General features: G+C 37.7%; 1 long non-coding RNA gene across 7 annotated transcripts in view; it reads right to left on the reverse strand.

The window, feature by feature from the left end:
- Window positions 1-17,967, reverse strand: part of LOC140624325 (uncharacterized) — a 46,983-nt gene that overhangs the window by 22,971 nt on the left and 6,045 nt on the right. The window contains exon 3 of one of the 7 annotated variants that reach the window (XR_012023813.1): window positions 2,329-2,978. The exons of 5 other annotated variants lie outside the window; for them this stretch is intronic. This is a non-coding gene — a long non-coding RNA (uncharacterized lncRNA). Of the gene's footprint in view, window positions 1-2,328; window positions 2,979-14,972; window positions 17,801-17,967 lie in introns of those variants that run through there. One more of the 7 variants, XR_012023818.1, reaches the window with a different exon arrangement.

The raw sequence follows: 17,967 nt of genomic DNA on the forward strand, positions 1-17,967 counted from the left end.
CAGAGTGATATTGTGGAATCTCTGTCCCTGGTGAATTTTAAGGACAAACCATCTGTCTTAGACATTTCAGGCAGAGCCTTGCAAGAAGAGAGAGGTCTGGATTAAATGACTCCTTGATCTGGCTCCCTTTCAATTGCAGGAGTCTGTGCCACTATGCAGTGTATCCGGGGATCTGGCAGTGACATCTTTCACTCCAGTGACCAGCCAGACTGATGAATAGACATCCCCTTATCTATAACTTTCGAGAGAATTCTTTTTTCTGCATGAAGCTGATGGGGTGGGGTGGGTAGCAGGGTGTAGAAAGACTAATTTTCCAAAATAATGATATTAATGATATCTTGTATCTAGAACTCTAAAGTACTAAGTGATTTCCATATGATCAATACAAACTGGAAAAGTACTATGATTTTTGACACATTTCAGGTGCTAGGTTCTATTTCATAAAATTCACTCTTATAGCGATGATGGAAAGATAATGATTTAATGTTGACTTTGAAATGACACAGAACAGAGAGAAACACTACTGTTTACAATACTTATTTACAGTGGTATTATAACACTAGCAACAACTCTACCTACAAATTTTGCATTAAAACTTATGCTATATTTATATTACTCATCAACATTCATGTTAGAAAGTCCCTAAAGACAACCTTTCATTAGGAAAGATTTTCTTAGTCTTAAAAGTTTGCTTTTTTGGGATTCCTGGGTGGCGCAGCGGTTTGGCACCTGCCTTTGGCCCAGGGCGCGATCCTGGAGACCCGGGATCGAATCCCACGTCGGGCTCCCGGTGCATGGAGCCTGCTTCTCCCTCTGCCTGTGTCTCTGCCTCTCTCTCTCTCTCTCTCTCTGTGACTATCATAAATAAATAAAAAAAATTTAAAAAAGTTTGCTTTTTCATTACTGAATAATGTGGAAGCTATTGTTTTAAAGGAAAACACTTGTTTCCATTGGGATATATATCTTTTGCATTTTGGCACTGAAAGATAAAAGACAATTAAAATGAAGGATTTATATATTGTGGGGATTTCCAATTTTACAAATAGATAATTTTAGTGAAACTTTCCATGTTTGTTATAAATCCAAACATAAACTTTTGAATTCTTTCAGAAAAGGTGGAAAAACCCTGCTTTTATATTTTAAGATGTTGTAGTGATTGATTTCATTCATTTATTTAGTTAAATGGTAGACATTAATAAGTTATAACCCAACGGGAGGTTTTTTTTTTTTCACTGAGGGGGGAAAATCTAATCAAATTTAGAAGGAAATATTGACTCCTTTTTATGTAATGAATCTTGAAAGTAAATGTTGCTCTTAAACACATGAAGTGATGTTCAACCTCCCTCATAATTAGAAAAATGCAAAACTACAAGGAGATACCATTTTTTTAAAACCTGTCAGACTGTTGAAAATAAAAATGTGATCATACATTGCGTTGTCTAGAGTGAGGAAAGAAGCACACTTGTGGTGGGAATGTTATTTAGTACAATCTCCATGGAGGGTAATGGGAAACATCTATTGAAATGATAAATACACATATCCTTTATATATTGACATACACAAAAATGGCACATGCACAAAGTTTTAGATTGCTGTGTTGGCTTGTGATGGTACAAGATGAGAAACAACCTAAATGTCCATTAACAGAAGACTAGATGAAAAATGCTACATCCTTTCAATTGAATGCAGCCACCAAAACTGCTGAGACAATTCTTAAGATATATGCAGAGTAGTGGATAGAATAAACTACTCTTTGTGCAAGAATGAAAAAAGAGAAAGAAATATATCCATATATTCATAACATAAATCCAAAAAGCTAAGAACTACCAACAGTGGTTGCCTCCAGGAAAGGGAACTATGCATCCTGAGGCCAGGGTGAGAGAGTCTTACTTTATCCCTATGTCCTTTTGCAATTTTTGAATTTTGTATCATAGACATGTAATATCCATTCAAAAATAAATAAAATAGGGTCACGGGCTGGCTCAGTTGGAGGAGTGTGCAAGTCTTGATCTTGGAATTGTGACTTCGAGCTTCATATTGGGTGTTGAGATTAATTAAATGAATAAAATCTTAAAAAATAAACAAAATAATAAGAGAAATATTGTGAATAGTATAACAACTCATTTATTCTTAGTTTGAAGATTTATTTATTTTTTTTTTTTGAAGATTTATTTACATTCAATACAAAATTATCTTCAACTTCAAAATGTAGAATTAAGGCAATTCTAACTTTTTAAAAACTGCTCACACTTTCTGTATGGGTTATAATTATGCATTATAATTAATATTTAAAATATTAAATAAAATCTTAAAAAAAAAAAGGGACACCTGGGTGGCTTGGTGGTTGTGCATCCGCCTTCAGCTCAGGGTGTGATCCCGGAGTTCTGGGATCGAGTCCCACATCGGGCTCCCTGCATGGAGCCTCCTTCTCCCTCTGCCTTCTCCCTCTTCTGTCTCTGCCTCTCTCTTTCTCTCTCTCTCTCTCTGTCTCTCATAAGTAAATAAATAAAATTTTAAAATATGAAAACACCACAAAACAATTTAAAAATATGCTCTATGTAAAGAGCACAAGAAATCATTCTTTTCTCCTTTATCCTTGAAGTATGAGATCCTTGAAGCCAGGAACCCTGTACCTGTTCACCTAGAAGGATAGAATGGGAAAAAAATGACTTCTTTAAAAAAGTATTTTAATTATAAAAGTAATATGTATTATACACATTTCAAATTTGGTAATTATTTTCAAATTGACCTTAAGCAACTGCCAGTTTATACTTCCACTAACAGTGTAATGAGCATGCACGTTACAGATCATACCTCAGGTAGACAATTCCAAGTGTTTTACTTCACCATCTCAGAGAAATAGTCATAAATAAATTTGGCTAAATAATTTAGATGGAAAATAAGAAACAACTTGCATATATATGGGAAGAATTCCTAAAGGAAGCATAAGGTCTCTGAAGTCCTCTGAAAGAGCCATTCTGCAAGAGATTGAGAGTGAAATTTAAACAGCGTCAGTATACAAAAAAATGGAGTAGCTCATTCTCCAGTGATATCATCTCAATGGAAATTATTGTAAGATTTCCAAAACAGGAAGTTACTTTTCAATTATACAAACACTATTTCTAAGATATGACAAAGGTAATTTGCTCATATTCATCTGTTGTGGAGGGTCAAGCTTTAATGCTAGAAACATTAATATTGGAGGCATTGAAAGATGGCATCTATGAAGACAACTGAATGTAACAATAATTTAAATTTTCTATGACTAATTATAAGGGGAAATAATATTCCAAAGTCTTCCATAAAATTTTTCTTTCTTTTCTTCCATCAGGTTTTGATCACCAGTACCAATGTGAGCCATACTGTAGCCTAAGGCAAAAGGAAAAATCAATAATACTGATCCTGTCCTTATTTAAAATTTTGATATTTTATTCATCGTGAATTCTTTTGGATTGATTTTTTTAAAATATTGAATTAAATTGTTATTTATATTGATTACTGGGTTCTTTAACACTTCTTTGTATTTTGGACCTGAGGCGAACATCTCACTTATTTCACTCTGGTCCTGATGATCACCCAAATCATAAAATGATGTCAGAAGAGAAATAAGTAATTTAAAACTTCTCTTAAGCACATTTTCTTCATGATCCCAATGTTCTATGGAAAATATTAAAATAAAAAATAGAATTAATAAAATGCTAATTAAAAAAATTATTTACTAAGTCAGGAAGGTATCCATATTTTATAGATGAAGAAATGGAGGCTCAAAAGAATTAGTAATTTGCTTGTGACACCCAAACAGTATGTGAACTCGCTACAACTGAAACCTAGATTTGTCTTTTACCAAAGCCCCGTTTCTTTCCAATGCACAAGGTTCTTTCTCAGGGAGAATTATTGACATTTGAATTAAGCCCTGGAAGAAGGATAGGGATTTGCCAGGAGCAGAAAAAGGGATAAGATAGTATAGGCAGTGGGAGAAAGTGTGGATAATGCCTGGAAGTAATTAGTGTCCATGGGCAGATTTACCATGAAGCTAAGGAGGCTGATGTGTCATGACTCTTTGGGAGAAACTGTTACAAAGAGAGGGACTGTGATGATGCGTTCGCAAGATCATATGTTTTCTGCGAGATTTGCCCAAGCAAGACATTTAATGTCATCAATGAAGATTGCTGTCTTTCCCTTCTGGTTTTCCCTCCAACACATTTCCCCTTGTATTAGGTGGCTTTGCAATAAATTGCTCAGGGATTTTTGGGGATCCAGCTTATGGATAGTTGGAGACATGCTTTTGGGGGTTAGTGGGATGAATTTACATTTTCTCTCTGTTTTGCTTCTTAAATTCCACAAATGACTGAAATCATATGGTATTTGTCTTTTTCTGACTTATTTTGCTTAGCATAATACTCTTTAGCTCCATTCATGTCATTGCAAATGGCAAGATTTCTTTTTATTTTATTTATTTTTAATTTTTTAAAAGATTTTATTTATTTATTCATGACAGAGAGAGAGAGATAGAGGCAGAGACAGGCAGAGGGAGAAGCAGGCTCCATGCAGGGAGCCCGACATGGGACTCGATCCTGGGTCTCCAGGATCAGGCCACGGGCTGAAGGCAGCGCTAAACCGCTGAGTCACCCGGGCTGCCCGATTTCTTTCTTTTTAAATGTTTTTTTTGTTGTTTGTTTTAGAGAGAGCAAGCATATTCAAGAGTGTAGGGGGAGGTGGAACAAAGGGAGAAGGAGAGATAGAATCTTAAGCAGGTCCCATTCCAATTGTGGAGCCCACCCTGGGGCTCAATCCCATGACCCTGAGTTCATCATCTGAGCCAACATCAAGAGTTAGATGCTTAGCCAACTGAACCACCCAGGCGCCCCAAGATTTCATTTGTTTTTATGGCTGACTAATCTCATCGTATGTATATACCACCTCTTCATCAGTCAATAGACACTCGGGCAGTTTCCACAGTTTGGCTGTTAAAGATGATGATGCTATAAACAGTAAGGTTCATGTATCACTTTGAATTTGTATTTTTGTATTATTTGGATAAACATGTAGTATTGTAATTGCCAGATCATAAGGTAGTTCTGTTTTTAACTTTTTGAGGAACCTCCATACTGTTTTCCAGTGAAGAGACATTTTTCCAAAGAAGTCATACAGATGGCCAATAGATACATGAAAAGATGCTCAACATCACCCATCATCAAGGAAATACAAATCAAAACTACAATGAAATATCACCTCACACCTATCAGAATGGCTAAACTCAACAACACAAGAAATGACAGGTTTTGGAGAAAATTTGGAGAAAGGGGAACACTCTTGCACTGCTGGTGGGAATGCAAACTGGTGCAGCCACTGTGGAAGACAGAATAGAGGTTCCTCAAAAAGTTAAGAATAGAACTACCCTATGATTCATTGATTAAAAAAAAAAAAACTATTTATTCATGAGAGACAGAGAGAGAGAGAGGCAGAGACACAGGCAGATGGAGAACCAGGCTTCCTGCGGGGAGCCCAAAGTGGGACTTGATTCCAGGATCCCGGAATCACACCCTGAGCCAAAGGCAAACATTCAACCACTGAGCCACCCAGGTGCCCAGATTCATTGACTTTAATAAGGACTCTGGTCTTTTGTTATGGCCTGTTACAAAAGGAATGTCATTCAATACTTTAATTAAAGACTTTTTTTTCCCTTCAAAATTGTGATTCTAATAATATTTACATAGAATCAAACAGAATATAAAATGGGCAAAGAGATGTTTCTCAAAAGGATATTTTAAAAATATTTTAAATAGTCATACTCTTATGAGTTTATTCTAAGGCAAAAAAAGGTCATAAATATTGTTTTGCCTATAGATTATTTTCAAAAAGACAGACCTCACACTGGATGGATTTTCAGACTTAATGAATATGTTGAAAGCCCTCAAAAGCTGTGATTCTTCTATGTACCATAAGACAACTAGAGATAATAGGAAAATATATGCATAATGAAAGTGTTAATAGATAAATAAACCAGACAGCAAATACTGCTCCATTACCATGGAGTCTACGCTGGATGTGTCCAACGCTGACTAGCTGGCCATTGTTCTCTACCGCTGTGATTGAAAACTCTATGTATAGTTTTAAACTTTTTTACCAAGTGAAAACCAGGCTGTGGTTTTATTCAACAATGGGAAATAAATAACTTTTGGACAACAGTGACCTGTGGTCTAAAACACCCATGCCGCGCTGTCCCACAATATGGCTGCTATGAAAGGTGAGGAAAAGAGCTCCTAGCAGTCTTTAAAGGTATTAATAAGTGTGCAGGATGTACACCATGTGCAGCTCATTCCTTTAATCTGGGGAGAGAAAAACCTGCCTCCACAGTTGTTAACCACATTGGCATTTACAACAGTTATTTTCCTTTCAGGTTCCTCTCATAAATGGAGTATTTTACATACATATATCAACTTGGATTAAAAAAAAAGTCTAAGTATAATATAAGGAGTTATCCATTATACAGCTGTTTAAGCCTTGCAACACAGGACAAAGACATTTTATGCACTCTAAGACATTTTTTCTCAAAGATCGGGAAGAAAAACCTCAACACACACAAAAAAGCTAAATACTTATTCAAAAAGTTGATAAAAATAAAATATATAGTTTTAATTGTAAATCAGAAGGAAACTCTGAAATGTTTCCATGAGATATTCAAGAAATTGCAATCCCCTGGTGTGCCCGGGTGGCTCAGTATTGAGCATTTGACTCTTGATTTTAGCTCAGGTCATGATCTTAGGATGGTGAGATGGAGCCTCATGATGGGCTCCAGGCGCAGCGCAGAGTCTGCTTGTCCCTCTTCCTCTGCTCCTCCCCTTGCTCATGCTCTGTCCGTAAATAAATAAATAAATAAAATCTTAAAAAAGAAGAACTTGCCATCTTTTAAAAAAGATTTATTTGACAGAGAGAGAGAGAGAGAGCGCGGGCATGGGGGAGAGGACCAGGGAGAGAGAGTAGAGTCTTATGCAGACTCTCATGCTGAGCATGGAACCAGACATGGGACTCAATCCCATGACCCTTAGATCATGACCTGAGCCAAAACCAAGAGTCAATGGCTTAACCAACTATACCACCCAAGTGCCCCTGAAGGACACTATCTTTTGTCACCTTTAAATCTATTCATAAAAGAACAAAGAAAAATTTCAGATAAAAAATTACTGGAATATAAAACAGAAGTAAAAAACGGTATGCAATTAATCAATAGAAATTATTCTGACAAAAAATAAAAAAGATTTCAAATGCAGGAATTCACTAGAAGGAAGAGATACATTTCAAATAGATATATCTAGATACCAATATATACAAGAAGAGATACATTCAAATAGCATTGAATATGTTCTAGGATTGTCTGATAATCCAGTTAATGAGAGGAGGGAACTATATAAACACATTGAAAAAGGTTTTAAAGTTCTTCTTGATTTGACATGAAATGATTACTCTAAAAACATGATATAAAACTCATAATATGCCATTACAACAAGGACATCAAGGATGGGTAATAAGTGTCATTGATTAAAACAATATTTCAGATTAATTAGTGCACAAGGAAACTTTAAAGTCTAACAACCTGATAGTACTTTCTCCACGTTTGACAGCCATTCTAAAAATTTATGATGTTAACACAAAGCTGAAATATTTGCCTAAACTGTCAATAATACAAAGAAGTTTTTTAATCAACCAGAAGACTGAATTATCTTTCTACTTTTTATAGAAAATATTGAAAATCATTGTCACATGGAGAGGCAATTAAAAGTATACAGCCTGAACTGATGTGGCCAAAATGGAGAGACCCTACCAAATCTTTTTTTTTTTTTTTTTTGAGCCTACCAAATCTTATCCCTCTGATGATTACAACTAAAATCTCTCTCTAGACAAAATTAAAAAAGCAACTATCTAGGGACTTTGAAAAGTAAAAAGCAGACAGATTGGGGAAGAGAGTCAAAACCTGGAGAAGTAAGCTGTATGGGGGTTAGCTTCCCAGTTTTTCCTCTTTTTGCTCATAGTCCTAAGCCAAGGGTGGGCCCCCGGCAGACCTGGGGCATCCATACAGCTAAAACTTGGGAGAAATATTTCCTGTCTAGAAGATCAAGAAAGAGGATCTCTGTGGGCCGGAGAATGTGGGAGTAATATTTTTTGTTTCACATTTCCCCTTTTTTATTGTTTGTGACTTAAAGAGGGTTGGCCTATGGTGGAGCTAAAGCAGTAGGTTTCCTATCCTTCTATCCTTCTGTTCAGAGGAGTTGAGAAAAGGGGCCTGAGGGCCAGAGAAGGTAGAAAGAACTCCTGATTTGGTAATCTTTTTTTTTTTCTCCTCCCTGCCTTGCCCCATGGGCGGCCCCAATTGTGAGAACTGTGCAGCAGCATGGGCATCTACAAATCCAAGAGGAATCCCATCTTTCAGGATGGAATATCAGTAGGAAGGACCTCTGTGGTCTGGAGAATGTGGGGGAAGTTTTGGAAGTGAGACTCGGAGAAGACGATCTCCAAATTCTGTGATAAACCAGCATAATGCCAGGCTCACTGCTGAGCTGCACATGTTGGTGAGCTGCTTTTACGCACAATATTTCTGGCAGCTAATATGTGGGTTTTTCCTCACACCAACCAACTATTCATCTCTCTGGACATCGGTTAGGTGTTCTACAATTCAATTCAATTCTGACACTACCTACCTGAACTTAGTGTCAGACTCCATAGATGTCAGGACTCAATCCCATAAGACTGCCATCACTTCAGATGCCATCCACAAGTATTGGGTCCCCGGGTTACCCACTCTTCTGTCTGACTTAGCTACAAATCTGGAGTTCCCACAACCTGCTTCTCTCAAGTTCAGTAATTTGTTCTGACAGCTTGTGGGGGGGTGCCTGGTGGCTCAGTTGGTTAAGCATCTGACTCTTGATTTCAGCTCAGGTTATGATCTTGGGGTTGTAAAATTGAGCCCTAGGTCGGGCTCCATGCTCAGTGTGGAGTCCACTTATCCCTTTGCCTTCACTCCTCTCTCTCAAATAAGTAAGTAAGGAAGTAAAATAAATAAAATCTTAAGAACTGCTTGTAGAACTTAGGAAAGTGGTTTACTTTCTATGACTAGTTTATTATAAATGATACAACTCAAGATCAGCCAAAAGGGAGAGATGCATAGGGCAAAGTATGGGGCAGAGGAGATAGCACAGAGATGCCATGCCACCCTCCCAGCACCTCCATCTGTTCATCCATCTGGAAGCTCTCTGAACCCTGCAGTTTAGGGGTTTTTATGGAGGTTTCATTATGTAGGCACGATTGATTAAATCACTGGCCATTGGTGATTAACTCAATCTCCAGTTCCTCCTCTCTCCTTAGAGGATGGGGAATAGGGCTGTAAGTTCTAAACCTCTATTCAATGTTTGGTTTTTCTGGTGACCAGCTCCCATCCTGAAGCTAGCTAGGAGCCTCACAGCCAAGAGTCACTCCATTAGCATGCCAAAATCACTCTTATAGAAGTTTTCTGTTTTTTTTTTTTTTTTTCTTATAGAAGTTTTCAAGGGTTTTAGTAGTTCTTTGCCAGGAACTAAGAACAAAAACAATATATATATATATATTTTTTTTTAATTTTACCACACTGGAACAGACCTAAAGTTACATAGCCAAAGCTTTGAGAATGGAACTACAAATCTCAAATCTCAGACTAATCTTTATGTGGTACATGAGACAAATATAAAAGAGCCCAGCAAATAAATTTAAAACCAAGCAATTGGGGGCACCCGGGTGCCTCACCCAGGTAAGTGTCAGACTCTTGATTTTGGCTCAGGTCATGATCTCAGGGTCATGAGATTGTGCCTGAGTCAGGCTCCATGCTGGGGGGAGTCTGCTTAAGGTTGTCTCTTCCTGGGCAGCCCTGGTGGCTCAGTGGTTTGGCACCACCTTCAGCCCAGGGCCTGATCCTGGAGATCTAGGATCGAGTCCCACATCGGGCTCCCTGTGTGGAGTCTGCTTCTCCCTCTGCCTGTGTCTCTGCTTCTTTCTCTGTCTCTCTCATGAATAAATAAAATCTTAAAAAAAAAGATTGTCTCTTCCTTTCCCTCAGCTCCTCCCCCATCTCTCTCTCTCTTAAAAAAAATCAATCAAAACAAAAAAACCTTGAGCTAACCTTGGAACCATCGCCTACAGGAGAGATGAAACTTGTATTCCAAACCTACACAGATTGGTTGAATGTTACCTAGAATTAGCCAGACTCTGAAGTTTGAGGGTATAGTTCTCCAGACTGCTAAGTCCACCAAAGACATCTGACACCAGTTGACAGTTCAAAGGGGTTCTCAGAATCACACTCAGATTTGATAATTCACTAGAACGACTCATAGAACTCACTGAGAGTTGTTATACTCACGGTTACAGTTTATTACAGGATTCAAGACTTGAAAATCAAGATTACTTATATCAACTCACTAAAGAAGAAAACTACATGATCATCTCAATAGACTCAGAGAAAGCATTTGCTGGCATTCAACATTTATTCATGACAAATACTTAAATTTAGAACTAAGAAGGTACTTAAAAATAGCTTTATTGAGATATAACTCACATAACATATAATTTATCTGTTGAAAGTGTATACAATTCCATGGTTGCAAGTATATTCACAGGATTGTGCAAACATCATCACAGTTAATTCTGGGACATTTTCATTATCCTCAAAAGAAACTCTGTACCCTTTAGTACTCACTCTAGTCCCAGGATCCCCTGGAAAGCACTAATTTGCTTTTGGTCTCTATGGATTTATCTACTCTGATCCACTCTGGGTATTTTATAGAAATAGAATAATACAATATGTGTCTTTTGTGACAGGCTCTTTTCACTTAGCATAATGTTTTCAGGCTTCCTCCATGTTGTTGAATGCATCAGCACCTCATTTCTTTTTCTAAAATTCTGGTAAAATTGGTACACCTGGGTGGCTCAGCAGTTGGGTGCCTGCCTTCAGCTCAGGTCATGATTCCGAGATCTGGGATGGAGTCCCGCATTAGGCTAGGATCAAGTTTCACATCGGGCTCCCTGTGAGGATCCTGCTTCTCCCTCTGCCTATGTCTCTGCCTCTCTCTTGAGTCTGTGTCTCTCATGAATAAATAAATCTAAAAAAAATAAAATTCTGGTAAAATATGCATAATATAATATTTACTACTTTCACCATTTTTTAAAAAGATTTTATTCATGAAAGACACACACACAGAGAGGCAGAGACACAGGCAGAGGGAGAAGCAGGCTCCACGCCAGGAGCCCGATGTGGGACTCGATCCCAGGTCCCTAGGATCACGCCTGGGGCCAAAGGCAGGCACCAAATCGCTGAGTCACCCAGGGATCCCCCCACTTTCATCATTTTTAAGTGTACATTTCAGTGGTAGTAAATATTTTCATGATGTTATGCAACTTTCACCATTATCCATTCTCTAAACTTAAAATAATTCTTTTTTTAAAGATTTTATTTATTTATTAAAGACACAGAGAATGAGAGAGACAGAGACAGAGGCAGAGGGAGAAGCAGGCTCCATGCAGGGATCCCGACGCAGGACTCGATCCCAGGTCTCCAGGATTACACCCTGGGCCAAAGGCAGCGCTAAACCGCTAAGCCACTGGGGCTGCCAAAACTTAAAATAATTCTAAACAGAAACTCTATAGCATTACTCAATTCTTCTTCCTAGCCCATGCTGACCATTGTTCTACATTCTGTCTCCATGAATTCACCTATTCTAGGTACATGATATAAATGGAATCATTCAGTACTTTTTAAAAAGTTTTATTTATGAAACACATACATACACACACACACACACACAGAGAAAGAGAGAGAGAGAGAGAGACAGAGACACAGGCAGAGGGAGAAGCAGGCTCCACGCAGGGAGCCTGATGTGGGACTCGATCCTGTGTCTCCAAGATCAGGCCCTGGGCTGAAGCCTGCGCTAAACCGCTGAGCCACTCAGGCTGCCCCAGTATTTTTTTTTATCTGCCTTATTGCACTTAGCATTTCTTCAAGGCTGATCTGTTATAGCATTTATCAGAACTCAATTCCTTTTTAAGGCTGAATAATATTCCATTCCATGTATGTGCCACATTTTTCTTATGTATTCAACTGGTGATGAGCGCTTGGGTGGTTTTCCACTTTTTGGCTATGGAGAATAGTGGTGCTTTGAACATGGGCATACAAGTATCCATCTGAGCTCATGCTTTCCTTCTTATGGGTATATATATATACCTAGGAATAGTGATGATGTGTGTGTAATCTGGAGTGATAATAGCCATCTAGTAGGTGCAAGGTGGTATCCCATTGTGTTTTAATTTGTATTTTCCTAATGACTAGTGATGTTGAGCATCTTTTCATGCCTTATTTTTTTAATTTTTATTTATTTATGATAGTCACAGAGAGAGAAAGAGAGAGAGGCAGAGACATAGGCAGAGGGAGAAGCAGGCTCCATGCACCGGGAGCCTGATGTGGGATTTGATCCCGGGTCTCCAGGATCGCGCCCCGGGCCAAAGGCAGGCACCAAACCGCTGCGCCACCCAGGGATCCCTCATGCTTTTTTTTGAAAAAATTTTTTAAAGTAATCTCTATACCCAGCATGGGGCTCAAAGTCACAACTTGGAGATCAGAAGTCACATATCTCCTGGTTGAGCCAGTCAGGCACCCCTGGACATTTGTATATGTTTTTTGGAAACATAACTATTTAAGACCTTAGACCCTTTTTTGAATTATGGTGCTCATCTTTTTTGTTCTTGAGTTTAGAGTTTATATTTTCCATACATTAAACCCTTAAAAGATACATAATGTACACTTTCTCCATTCTATGGGTTGTTTTTTCACTCCTTCGATATTGTACTTTGACATACAAAAGTTTTATATTTGGACCATAGGTTTTCTTCTAAGAGTTGCATAATTTTAACCCTTAAGTTCTTTGATCCATTCTGAGTTTTTGAATGTTGTACAAAGTGAGGGTCCAAAGGCAGCACTTCTTTAACCTGATATTTACAAAATACTTACACCTAATATACTAAAACTGAAAAAAAAATGCTTTTCCCTAAGATTGGGAACAAGATGAGGGTGTCTGCTTTTACTATCCCTATTTGATAATGTGCTACAGGTATTAGATAGTGCAAGAAGACAAGAAACATAAAAGAAAAAAATACAGACTATAAAGGAAGAAATAAAACTCTGTTTCAACTATGTGATTTTCTGCATAGAAAATCCCAAGGAATTTATCAAAAGTTCCTATACCTCCTAAATCATTTTAGAAAATTCACATGATAGATCAACAAAAGTAATAGAAATTTTATTTCCACTTATCACCAACAAATATTTGGAAATTAAAATGTAAAGCATAGTATCATTTATAATAGTACCAAAACAATGAAATAAATCTAACAAAAATATGCAGAACCTGTATTTTAAAAATTATAAAATACTGAAAGAAATCAAAGACATAAATAAATGGAAAGAAATACTACATCCATGGATTGGAAGATTCAATATTGTTAATACATCAATTTCCCACAAACTGATCTATACATTTAATGCAATCCTTTTTAAAAAATAGTTGTAGAGGTTGTTTTTGAATAAGCATTCCAGGGGATCAGGTGGGGCAGAGATTCAGCTTTGCTCCATTAGGCAAATCACTATTTAATGCAATCTTTTTTTTTTATTTTTTTTATTTATGATAGTCACACAGAGAGAGAGAGAGAGAGGCAGAGACACAGGCAGAGGGAGAAGCAGGCTCCATGCACCAGGAACCTGACGTGGGATTCGATCCCGGGTCTCCAGGATCGTGTTTTGGGCCAAAGGCAGGCGCCAAGCCGCTGCGCCACCAAGGGATCCCTATTTAATGCAATCCTAATAAAAATCCCAGTAAGATTTTTCTAGAAATTGCAGATTTAAAATTTCATATAGAACTAGGATAGCTGAAACAATTGGGAAAAAAAAAAACAAACAAAATTGGAGGACTCACACCATCTGACTTACTATAAAGGGATAGTAGTCAAGATGGGTGTGGCAATTAGAAATATAGAAGGTGGATCAATGGTAAAGAGTAGTCAACCCAGAAACAGACTGACAAATATATAGTGAATTGATTCTTGATGAGATTCCAAAGATAATTTACTAGAAAAAAGGATAATCTTTTCAATCTTTGGTGCCAAAACAGTTTGACATATATATGCAAAGAAAATTAAGAAAATGAATTTTACCTCATACTTTACACTGTATACAAAATTATTCATGATGGATCATAGACCTAAAAGCAAAACCTTAAGGCATAAAACGCATAGATGAAAACATTGGAGAAAATCTTTGTGATCTTGGGTTAAAGATTTCTTCGGTATGATACCAAAGGTGTAACCCATAAGAAAAAAAATTCCTTTCATCAAAATTAAGAACTTTTGTTGGTCTTTGACAGACAGTTGGGAAAATGAATAGACAAGTCATAGACTGGAGAAATATTCGAAAATCACATTTGTGGGGTGGCTGGGTTGCTCAGTCAGTTAAGTGTCTGCCTTCTACTGAGGTCATGATCCCGGCGTTCTGGGATTGAGCCCTGCTTCAGGCTCCCTGCTCAGCGAGGGGTCTGCTTCTCCCTTTCCCGTGCTTGTGCTTTCTCTCTCAGATAAATAAAATCTTAAAAAAAAATCACATATTTGAAAATGAACAATATCTAGAATTTATAAAGAATATTCAAGACTCAATAAAAAGAGAATACCATTAAAAATGGGTAATTCCTTGACTATGACCTATTTGGGGAATATAGAAAAGTCTGTACAGCTGCCATGTCCACAAGGTAGTTCCTGGAAATGGTTTGAGCCCTGAATACACTATATAGGAAGTTGGTCTTGCAGGAAAATATTGGGTCTGAGTTCCGTATTGCTATAGCATCAGGACTCTTCTAGAATATATGCATATAAAGAAAAAACAAGTGCTTTTGAATATATCTTCTGAAGTGAAGTGAAGTTCCTGCTACAGTAGAACCCCAAAATATCCTTAAACTTTTTTTTTTTTTTAAGATTTTGACAGAGAGCACCAGCCAACAGGAGAGGAACGGGGAGAGGCATATTCCCCGTTGAGCATGGAGCTCAACTCAGGGCTTTATCCGGGAGCCCTGAGATCATGACCCTAGCTGAAGGCAGACACTTAACTGACTGAACCACCCAGGCGCCCCTCCTTAAATTAAATTAAATTCTTTATGTTGTTCACAATTCAGCTGCATTTAGATTTACACGGGGTTTTATTTATATATTCCATCTGTTATAGATGGAATAATACGGCTTGGATGAGAGGTTTGGTTCAGTATCTACTGTTTGGGAAAATTAGCTCAAGTTTTATAAGAAATGAAATGAGTTGTATTTGCCAATCGTCTAATTTCAGAGGTTTGTCAAGGAAATCTATCCTACATTCTTTCTCATGCAGTGCTTCATGTCTCACAGCTGCAAGTCTTTCCCTCCATCTTCATCTTCATTTTCCCTCCTTCATTTCTTAGAACTTTTTCATTTCTCTCATCTTTCTATTCTTCCTTCAAACTTTTGCAATCTTCTTTCTCCCCACAAATTCCTGACATTTTCCAATTCTCTTGTTTTTTTCTATACCCAGTTTTCCTTTGGTAGTCACTTTATAAATCACGACTTAATATTTTTCCTGTTAGCTACTGCTTACACGTTTTATTAAGCTCCTGAGAGCAGAAAATTTGTCTTCCAATATTTTTTTGCTTTGTAAAACACCTTGTACTCTTATGACTCCTATTAACAATAAATCTCAGTATAAGTTAGCTAATGTTACATCTTCTTTATGTGTAAGCTTTAAGTGCATAAGAGCGAAGACTCAAGTTTCACCAGCTATGATTTGTCATGTGTATCATTAACTTTTAGGTAGCATTAGAATGCCACCTTTTGGAATTACCGGGCACCAAGACAAGAATTTATTTTAAACCACTTAGTTTATATATATTTTGTTCCAGAACAAGCAAAATAATTTTTTTCCATTCTAAGAAAATGCTCCTCTCTTTTTCAGTAATTAGATTGAACTCACATGGAATTGTCTACGTGCCAGGATACCTGTTCTAGTCTTAAATCATGTTTTTCAGAACAAATGGTCTCTGGAATGATGTATTATTGATAATTGGAATCTTTATTATTAGACTTGGTAAGTGTATCAAAAGATATTGATATTTCCCAAGTTATTTCACACCAGCCTAGACTTTATTCCCTTCTTTTATTGGAACATGGGAACCACACTTAGCACACATTTACTTTAGAAAAGTGTGATGAACAAGTCTCACTCTGAAGTGAGCAGTTGAGGTGCACCTGCTATTCATTCTGCTGTACCCCGAGCTCTTGGCTTTTGGTGCTGTGCTTTCCCTGATTTGTTGTTGTCCCATTCCTCCCAAGTACTATTTATTTTGTCTACCAAACCCACCTTCAGGAGGTAGCTGAGAGTCCTTCCAGGGCCACCTCTCTCTTGGACACATTTAGTCTGGATTCTAGAAGGTGAAACAATCTCGGCCACAGGATTCGAAGCTGTGACCTTCCTCGTATCATTATCAAGGCTTACTTGAAGATCCACCAAAAATATTTTGCTTAATGAGAAAGGTGTGTATTAGCTTTCTTTTGATGCCATAAAACGTTACAACTTTAGCATCTCAACTTTCATTTATTCTCTCACTGTTCTGTAAGTCAGAAATCCAGGCACACTGTGACTCAGCTGGTCCTCTGCTCTGGGTTTTACAAGGTTGAAATCAAGGGATCAGCAGGTGTGTACCTTTCTGGAGACTCAACAGAGAATTTGTTTCTAGGTTCACTCAGGGTGTTGACAGAATTCACTTCCGTGTAGGTGCAGGACTGGGTTCTCAGGTGGCTTGCCAGCTGCCCTCCAGGAGGCATTCTCAGAATCTGGAGCCGGCCTACATTCCTTGGCTCATGCATCTTTTCCTCCATTTGCAAAGTCAGCCACAACAGGTCAAATCTTTCTTCTGCTCAGAATCTCTGACCTCCCCTTCTGCCTCATCTTTTGCCTCAGCTTCCCTTTTCTGCCAAATCTGATTCCACCTAGAGAAATTTCCCTTTGCAAGGGCTCAAGTTGTTAGATCGGACCCACCTAGGTTATTCAGGATAATTTTTCTTAATCTCTACACTCAGTGTGGGGCTTGAACTCATGACTCTGAGATCAATCTGAGATCAAGAGTCAGATGCTCTACCAACTGCGCCAGCCAGGTGCCCCTATTTAGAATAATTTATAACTTTAATTATGTCTGTAAATGTCTTTCACAGCAGTACCTGGGTTAGTGTTTTAATAACCAGGGGATGGGAATTTTGGAGGGCCGTTTAGAATTCTGCCCGCTGTAAGGTACAAGACCTGTATGATGAAAGGACTATTTTTGGAGAATGTGTAAAGACACTTGCACAAATATGGAGTTATACTATAGTCCAGGAAGGAAAGGCTCATGTGGAAGGAATTAATATACACAACTAAAGAAATTTTTATAAAAATCTCAATGGTATTTTGGGGGTGGGTGTTTCTTGATAATCTGATTTCAAAGAAAGGAAGAATGAATAAAAATGACATAGGGGTAGGAAAAAAAGTATATCCCCCAATTCATTTTATGAGGCTAATTAATATAACTTTTATGCCAACCCAAAGAAGGATATCACCAGAAAGAAAAACCACAGATCGATTTTATTCTTTCTCATCTATTGGTTGGTGTCTCACAGTAGCAATTCTTTTCCTGTCTTTCAGTGTTTTCCTCTTTCCTCAGTCCTTAAATATGAGATCTTCTCAGATCTTAAACAGCAGGGATATACAAAAAAATAAAATAGACCGTGGAACAGAATATCAAAGTCAGAAACAAACCAACACATAAGTGACTACTTACTTGGTTTATGACCAAGGTAGCACTGCAGGGTAGGGTAGAGAGGACCACCTGTCATTAAGTGGTGACAGTTTATTTT

This window comes from Canis lupus, chromosome 34 (assembly GCF_048164855.1).
Source record: "Canis lupus baileyi chromosome 34, mCanLup2.hap1, whole genome shotgun sequence".
NCBI lineage: Eukaryota > Metazoa > Chordata > Mammalia > Carnivora > Canidae > Canis > Canis lupus.